The sequence below is a fragment of the Oreochromis aureus genome, linkage group 1 (assembly GCF_013358895.1).
Source record: "Oreochromis aureus strain Israel breed Guangdong linkage group 1, ZZ_aureus, whole genome shotgun sequence".
In the NCBI taxonomy this organism is placed as follows: Eukaryota; Metazoa; Chordata; class Actinopteri; order Cichliformes; family Cichlidae; genus Oreochromis; species Oreochromis aureus.
Window position 1 is genome coordinate 12,153,164 of NC_052942.1, and position 9,761 is coordinate 12,162,924.

Below are 9,761 nucleotides of genomic sequence, written 5' to 3' on the forward strand. Positions count from 1 at the left end.
AAGCTGCTGAACTGAAAATCGTGGCCTTCTGTTATTGATGTTGTCCTTTCACCGGGATACAAAAATGAATAACTGCAATGAGACAAGAAGAAAGAGAAAGCAGTTGGATTCTAATGCTTATTATTTCCATTTCTATTCCATTACATCAAAATACAACTGCAGTATTTTATATTATATAACTTCATGACCAAGGACATAAAGTGGTATTTTACTACAGTTGAAATGGTTTGGTCATGAATCAAAAATGCACCTGTTTTATCAACATCTTGAATCAAAAACACGCTGAAAATAATAACAAGATACCAGTAAGCTGAAATCCGTTCTGCTCAAAATTTATTTGACCTATTTATAAACTTATTGTTGTAACCTTACCACACTGCCAAGCTTACAAAGACAGAAAATTAATACTGAGCAGAATTGAGTTCACATTATTGGTGCGGCCTTCCACAACAGTTTCTCACGTGGCTCCTGGGGTAATTGCCCACCCCTGCTTTAAGGCAAGCCTACTTTGTGATAGAAAAGTTGCCCATGTGGTGAGTCCTCATGTGGTTTTTCACATAAAAGGTACAAAAGATGGTTGTAGCTACTGTCACACGGTCCACCGGTTCCTGAAGTCGTCTTTTAATGTTCAAAGATGAGAATTTCCTTCATCTGGAAGTCTTCTTATTGCTTTAATTATTCCTAAGTCTTGGTAATGGTGTTTCCCAAGCTAACTGGTGATGTCAAAATAGCTATGCCCATCTTTTCTAAGTCCAGCTTCAAACCTATAGTAGAGGCACAAGTGTGGCAGGCTCTAAAACTTCTATTCTAGTTCCTATGAAGACTGTCTAAACCTGTTTCCCACAAATCCCACTGACTTCTAAAAACAGGCATGTGAATGTTTTACAAACAAAAAAGGTTTAGCTGACGAGGAACACAACCCCAAAAGTACATACCACCTAAAAACGATCAGAAAAATCCCACACACAGTTTAGTGCCGTCGATGTGGAGGCTTTGCACTGTTTACACTGTTTTTAACTAAATGGTGATGCAGCATTAGACCTGTTTACCGTTTGGGCTTATGCTTCCCTTTGAAGCCCTTATAACTGTAAAATCAGGTCAGATCTCCAGGCTCCACTTATTCAAGTCGAGTACCACCACAGTATTTTACCAAGACAGAAATATTGTGCCACTTCTGCTATAAAGCATGCACACAATATATTGTCTATGAAGTGTCAGCACTGAGGTCTTATTTTCCTCTCTGGCTCAGAATCTTCCTTTTTTGTCTTCTTCTTCTTTACAGCCGGATCAGCACTCCGCTGGGAAATCCTTTGTTTGTTGTCCTCGATCACAGACATGTATCCACAGGAGGCTGAGCAATTTATCCCGCACCATAAACATGTCTTATTGGAAGGAATAACAGCCACCTAAATTTGAACACCAAGGAGGAAGTGCTTTTCATGCACTGGAAAAGAAAATTGAGTCATAAACCCAAATATGTCTGATTCAGTGCATTTATTCATCGATTGCTCACAAAATTGCAAAGCTGAACTGGGGTGTAACAAATTAAATCTTGATCTTCTCTGTTTTGCCAATAACTTGTGATTACAGCCTTTTATGTCTGCTTGATGAAACTGATTAACACGTCCTGCTGCTTTCAAGTCTCTGCTCGGGATCCCTTGTTGCTGTGATCTCAAAGTTACTGTGACAGGCACTAACTCATAGAACTACTCAGAAATACTGAGAAGTTTCATATCTGGACCTTGACGTGGTCAGTATATGCGCTATATGAAGTTAAGGGTGGACTCTTTGGCCACTTGGTAAAGCTATTGCTTGTTTACTGATTCACTTCACACAGACCACTGTTCACCAGCTAGTTGCACATTTTATTTCTCTGTTGTTGGATCTGGGAGCATACAGTGGGTTAATAAGAAGAGTAGCAATGAACCAAAGCAGTAAAGTCACAGGATATAAAGTAAAACAGTGAGCTGAAAATACATTAAAACACCCCACAGCGCTGTGGGGAACTGCAGACTTGGAGAAAATTCACACTTACTACGCAAGTGGAGCTGTCCTTCATCCTTTCATCATGAATAATGACACATTAGACATCTTGCGTTTAAACTGCCATGCCTCTTTAATGTCTCACAAGAAAAAATCGTTTTTTCCCCGCTGCTGGTGAGGGCACTCCACTGATTAGAGGTTCAATTCCTTTTCAAGGACGCCTCAGCTAGAGGTATGGAATATATAGAGCGGTGATAAGCAAATACATCTCATCTCTGGTTACTGCTCGCAGTCGCTGCAGAGGTTGTGAATTCTCCTTATGTGTTATAACATAAAGGTTTCAGATCATAAAAAACAAGAAGTTCCACACTGTATATGTAAATGCAAAACTAAAGCATAATAACTGAAGCCTAATAAAAAACCACGAGTACAAAGTGAGCAAGCAAAAGATTACATGGTTCCTTATTTCAGCCTTCAATCTCACTAATAGATTCGCACAAAAAATAGAGATAGCTGATAAGATAAAGTCTCTGCAGCTTTTCTGGAGGGATGGAGTTTTGATGATGTCTAATACATGAGTCCAAATCTGTAATGGGTGTTCAGCTGGATCAAAGCATCATTTTCATACCTTCTGCTCTGTTGATGAGGGTATTAAAGATAAAGATAATAATGCGCTTTATTTATCCCTAAGTTGGAAAATTCCTTATGTTTGTCAGATTTATTATCCTTAAAAAGACCATTGCCATAGGGATGAAAATGGTTTCAGGATAGGATAAAGGTAATCACAATATGATTCATGGTTTCATATTTTTCCTTCCATTTATCACCCTTCAATTCATCCATGTGTCAAAACTTTCTGACTCACCCTCCTGAATCTGTCACAACATCAAGACCATTTAATACAAGTGACGTATTAAAAATATGCCATGAATATACAGGATATTTGTTTTAATCTGAGTTTAAATACCTGGGATCAGCCATCAAAGGCAATAGACAATGCACATGTGAGGTGAAGCAGAGAGCGCAGGCAGGGTGGAGCAGGTAGAGATCAGTCTCAGGGGGGATTTGTGGAAGAAGGATAACAGCGAGGGTGAAAGGGAAGGTTTACAGGATGGTCCTGAGACCTGCTATGATGTATTGTTTGGAGACGGTGGCGCTGACTAAGACTTAGAGAAAAAAAGAGGCAGAGCTGGACGTGGCAAAGTAGAAGATTTGTGAGCAGGATGGACAAGACTAGAAATGAATATATCAGAGGGATAGGTGAGGTCGTGCAGCCTGGAGACCAAGTTAGACAGGCCAGGCTGAGATGGTTTGGACATGCGCAAAGGAGGGAGAGTGGATATACTGAACAAAAGGTGTTGAAGATGGAGCTGCCAGGGAGCAAGAAGAGATGAAGACCTCAGAGAAGAATCATGGATGTAATGAAGGAGGACATGCAGAGGGTTGGTGTGACCAAGGAGGATGCTAGAGATAGGGTGAGATGGAGGCAGATGATCCACTGTGGCGACCCTTAAAGGAAGCAGCTGGAAGAAGAAGAACAAGAGGAAGACAAATATGTGTAACGTAATTTGCCATGGGGTTGTATAACAAACCTTACAGTGACATGAATATATTGTGCTTTTATCAGGAGCTATGTTATACACATTTGCTGCTCTATCTAGAACACCAGAATCAGCCTGCCCAGTTTAAAAGGAGAGCTTCACTGATTTGTTTTTGGGCTACATCGAACAGAAGAATAAGATATCAGGCTTTACTTGGTTGACAGAACAATTAATTGGTGGTTTGGAGTGTATTATTGCTTCATCAGAACTGCTTGCTGGGCATCCCAGTAGCTTCAGAAAGCACCAAATCCCCACACCTTTCTCGTTTCATTCAGGAAAAAGTCACACTGCAGTAAAATGGATCATCTCTAAACCAGATTTCTTGTATTGGGGACAAACCACATTACTTTCATGTGCTGAGCTTTTTTTTTCAGGGTTTTAAAATCACATAAGAACCCCCACAGAGAGCTGCGTGCAAGCTGCATAATCACTGGGATACAAAGTGGGCTTAAATTTTAATGCTGTTAGTTTTACTCCTCAAAACAAGTTGAAACTTTAAAGAAAATTGATGGGTTTGTGATTGAACTCTCAGTGTCTGCAACATTTCATCTAGATGCAAGTGGCGCTGCATACAAATTTGTAAATTGATCTGTGAGGAATTTCTGATTTATTACAATTCCCAAAGCAGCTTGTATTAGACAGGTGCAAAACGTGTTTTCTAAATGAGCAGTCTCAGCTTCATTCAGAAACCCTCGTAAATCAAGCAAAGTGAAAAATGATCGTAACCATCAAAGGTTCATTAGTAAATCTAATTTTTTTAAACAAATGAGAGATCAAGCAATCACACAAGCCTTCGGGACGTGAATTCACTATAATATATTAAAGGCTGAGCACACTTCCTAAGAAACTGATCAATCATCTTACATCCAGTCTAACAGGTCAGCTTATGAGCGACCTTAAAAATGTCAGATACTTACCTTGTTAAAGTAGGAGGAATTGTGTGACCTTCCCTAAAGCATCTTAACTTTCTAAATCGCTGCTGTCTCCGGAAACTGCAGCGATTGTCTTAATCTTCCCAGCATACTCCAACCTCTTGATTCATCGCCTGATCTGTGTATCATGACGTTTTCTTTGTGGAGCAACAACTGGCTCTCACAAGCCTGATGCAACTTTGTCATTTGAGTTTTTTTGAATTTGAGAAGTGATTTATGTTCAACTCTTATATTTAGTCCTTTGAGTATGATATTATTTCTCAGTGCTTCTGAGTTTGTCGTTGATAGGTCGATGATATTATTTACTTACTGAGTCCAGTCTGTCCCAGTCTCTGCTCTCCTTCTGTCTGTGTCAAGCTCATGTGTCTTAGTCTTTGTCAGTATCAGCCATTTCCTGTTTTATATTGGTAAGCTCTTCTATTCATTCTACTTCCCCTTCTAATTATCTGTGATTAGTTTCAGCTGTCCTCCCACCTGCTGCCCTTTCCCTCATTATCCTGTGTTTGTATTTATCGTCTCAGTTTCCTTCTCCTCTTCATTGTGTCAGAGTTGTGTCCATTATATTATGTGTGTGCATTATATTATACTTAGTTTACGTTCAATACTTCTTTTTTAAACTTTGCAAGTTATTCTGACTTCTGCCTGCCACACAGCCAGTCGACAACAGGCGGCAGTCAGACACAGCATGAAAAGTAGTGAGCTGCGATGGGAGTAGGTTGCAAAGCAGCTTGCAGATATGCAGCATCTATAGGCGGGCTGAAGTGGCTTAAATACCAAAACCTATGTGAGAACTGCTAGTCGCATGTGTGGATGAGTACCAGCAGAGCAATGGAAATGAGGTGTTATCAGTTGATCTGCCAAGATTGAGGATTAGCATGACTTTCTGGCTTCTCTTCCTTGATGAGCACGGAAAACAAGAGCTATTCACTGACAGGAAATGGTTAAAACAAAGAGGAGCATATTGTTTATTTACCGAAATAAAGCATTAGGTTTATTCATAATGCCATTGTAAAGTCAACAAGGGAGTCCCTTTTATCCTTTCTGATAAAATATACCAACCTATTACAATAATAAAGTAAATATTACAGATGGGTTTAAAGTATATAATAATTTTTGTGTTTTCTGATAATAGGACAAAATTAAAAGAAATAAAAGAAATGTGTGTAAGGGATTCAAGTGGGGTGAAAAGAAAAATGGTAGACTATTTTTAACCCCACAGAGTAGCTGGTACTAATCTTGATACTTGAGACCTCATGAATATCTGTGAAACTGCTTAAACGTGCCAGAAAGTGGACGGGGAGGGAGTGCACCAGGAGCTGCAAGCAATATTACAATTAGCTTTACAAGGTAACAAGCTGAGGTTACAGAACTGCAGACCTAGAAAGTCATGTGAGAGTTATGAGATACAGATAGTCAGAGTTCTCAAATATCAAGTTTACACAGTAAATACTAAGGATACAAAGGACATAAACATTTCCCCTTCGTATTAGTCAACTTCAGCATTGTTCTGTAGTGGAAGAATGAGAATCGAGCCTTCCAGGTGTGAGCAGACTGACAACAAGCCAGTCAACAGCTGAGTCTGAAAACAGCTGCAGCTACCAGCCACTGTCCAAAACACTGTAAAAGTCACAAAAAAGAAACTCTGCATGCAAATGCAAAAAGTGAAAATAAAGCATAATCTACATTCTTACTCCATAGCCACAACATATCATCGGTATTAAAAAAAAAAAATCTGCATTTATTTAGGCCAATTATTTTAAGTTACACTGCAAAAGCCGAATAAAACACAATGGCAAAACTTACGATTCCCTGGAGCAGGAGAAGTTTATGTGCAACTTCCACTAGTTACTGAGACACTTCCAGAGGCCATTTGAATTGTAGACAGATGAGAATGGAAAAGCAATCTTCCACAGCTGCTCTGAAATATAACTGGAGCAGGAGCAGTAACTTACAGGCCATCAGCTGGCTTGTAAAAGTTACGACCGCAGGCACTTCAGGCATGCACGGTTTAACAAGCACCTAATGAAAAAACCTACATACAGTCTCTCACAATAATAGCTGCGCATGTAGATGCTATTCTTCCTCGTGAAAGTAAACCAAAGGAACACAAACAGATCAATGGTCACTGCTGTCAGAGTCTTCAGGGTCAAACGCTGATCCGCTTGGATTTCAGGTCGTAGCGGTGGCATGTGAGGCCACATAAAGCAAAGCCAGGAGATTTTATCTGTCTTCAACTATCTGCCCTCGAGACGATGGTTATGCTGGATAAGACTTGAACCGTCTGAACGAAACTGAGATCATGCCAGAGCAATAACAGCACAAAGGATTAAGACACAGAGGCGATATTTGTACCTTTCAGAATGATTCTGTGTAATAAAAACATGAAAAACAGAAGTTTTTTAAAAAAGAAAATCAAAACCAGAAACTTTAGCTGTATTACTCGCATGATTTTTTTCCACATTTTTATATTAAGCTCCATAAATGATTACTCTCTGGAAAAACGGTATTCTGTAAGTCTAATAACGGGCTCAGTTAGGAAGATAAATGGCAACAATAAAAGAATATTAGAATTGTTCACTTCAGTCATGGCTGTGCCACATGGGAAATTTGACATGGCAGAAAAAAAAACACACATAAAAAAATGACTTATTCATGTCTCTTATTCATCAGTTTGACAATTACTACCAAGTTCTTCCATGTTTGAGCTTGAAAACTCAAACACAGGAAGAAAAAATAAAGATCTTGCATCACTTGTCCTCAAACCTTTATCTGGTCAAATCTGAGGAAATGGAGTAAAAATAAAGACACACTATCCATATCTATAGCTATATGGAGAGATAAAGATAGAGATTCAGATATCTTGTGTAGCTTACTGATCAGCGTCTGAAAGATGCAAGCGCACAGCTGCAGCGGTAAACTCAAGTTCATACAAATAAAGCACATTAGGTGGTAAAAACAGAGCTCAATATTTTGATACCAAACTGGGTCATATACTCCTCCTGTTAAAGTCTGGTCCCTTTACAGTGGAAACCAGCTTCTCCTGTACACAAATAAAACTCTAATATCTGTGTTTCCACGCGGTGATGCATGTGGTATACTGACTCAAATAACCAGAGCGGCGACTGCCAACACAATCACTTCTCTGCACTCACAGTCTCCAGTCACGGCTGCGCTACGATGGAAAACAACCACAAAGAAGAGAGACAGACAAGCAGCAACCATGTTGACCTGACACTTGGTTCACAGCAATGTTCCGCTCTGTGCTGAGCCGGAGGAAAAATCCATATTTACATCCTGTCCTTGTCATCCAGTCAGACCCAGATGCAAGCTCCACGACTGATTAAAAACACCAGAGGAATACGTCTTATTCTAATAATATTAATAAAACAGGCTCTCTTTAAATATCATTACGTCCAAACAGCAACATCCATCCATCCATTCGCTTCCGCTTATCCTTTTCAGGGTCGCGGGGGGCGCTGGAGCCTATCCCAGCTGTCATAGGGCGAGAGGCGGTGTACACCCTGGACAGGTCGCCAGTCTGTGGCAGGGCCCCAAACAGCAACAGATTCAGAAAAACATTTTTTTTTGCAATCATGTTACAATTGTGGTTAATTGTAATTTATTTTGTTGTTTCAGGTATTAAACAAACAAAACAATTTTCATGTTTTCTGTCCTGAAGCTGGCAGAGACTTGTATTTGCCTGCTAACTGAAAGCGCTGAAGCTAACATGTAATCATCATGTAAAAACCTATTTTTAAAGTTCTCAGAGTTTGTTGATGCAACAGAAACTCCATTTAAACTTTTCCTCCCAAATGACTGTCAGTGACCTTAAGCACAGTTCTCCACAGAGCCTGAAAAATCATCAGCAGTGATGGGTGTGCGTTTGGGATTTTGGAGGCTGGTTGGTGGTTCTAAATGATAAATGCACGAGAGTAATTTTATCTGTTTGTTTATTAGTTGGTTATTCATTAAAACAAAACAACAATGGCACATTTAAATACCCATAAATTAATAAGGACAATCCTTTGTATTCTGTTGTCAGAGGAACATATTTTATAAATAGCTTTGTTTAATACATACAGACTGTCCCATGCATATTATAAACGATACACACTAATATATTTTCAGCTTGTGAGTGACCTTCAGTGAGCTAATTCACGAGGTCTTATCATACACCAGGGGTTTATCCCTTATTCATCAGACCCCAACCCCAACATTCGCTTAAGCCAACCTTGAAAAGTTGGTCGATATGAATTGTGAGTAAAAAAAAAAAAAAAAAAAAAAAAAAAAGTGCCTTTATGAGTACTCCAATTGTCTCACAGCTCATATATCTGGGACACTGGCTGCCAACAATATAACACAATTATATTTAAAAACAAACTCCTCACTGTGAAACCTTCACTGAGAAATAACTGTGTTGGTAGTCCAGCCCATGTTTCAAAAGCTTGTAGGGCCCCCTAACAGCACTAACTCTATCAGTCTCTCACATCACTGTAGAGGAATTTTGTCCCATTCTTCTTTACAATGTTGCTTCATTTCATTGAGGTTTGTTTATGAGATTTGGCTTTGACTGGGTCATTGCAACACATTGATTCTTTCCTCTTTCAGACATTGTTGTAGATTTGCTACTGTTTGGTTGAATCAATGACTGCCCAGGCCCTGTGGCTGCAAAGGAAGCCCAAATCACCAGCCCACTGCCACCGTGCTTGACTGTTTTCCCACTCTGGCTTCCTTTGTCCAAAGGACATTGTTCAACGAGTATTTTGATTTGTTCAATGCAAATCAGAAAGCAAACCTAAGCCATGCTCCCATGCTCTTTTTAGAGAAACTAGGCTTTCTGCTGGGAACCTTTCCAAACAGGACGTAGCTGTTCAGTCTTTTCATAATTACACTGTCACGAACTTTAAATTGTAACATGCTAACCAAAGCCTGTGGAGTCTGAAATTTAGCTTTGGGGTTTTTCAGTTTCTTTGACGTTTGGGGTGAATTTGCTGGGACAACCACTCATGGAAAGATTGTGGTATTGTGTTAACACACAGCTGAATGCTCCAGACCAACAAATGCCAAAACTTGTTTTTTTTATAGAGGCGCTTAAACTTCCTGATGCTAGGTTAATCAAGAGTATTTGATTAGCAACACTTGTCTGCTAATCAAATGCTCTTAATCAAATATCTCCTTAATTTTAATGAAAGCAGTGAGAGTATTTCATTTTTTTACTGGACTGCACAGAGTCCTTGAAAAACTT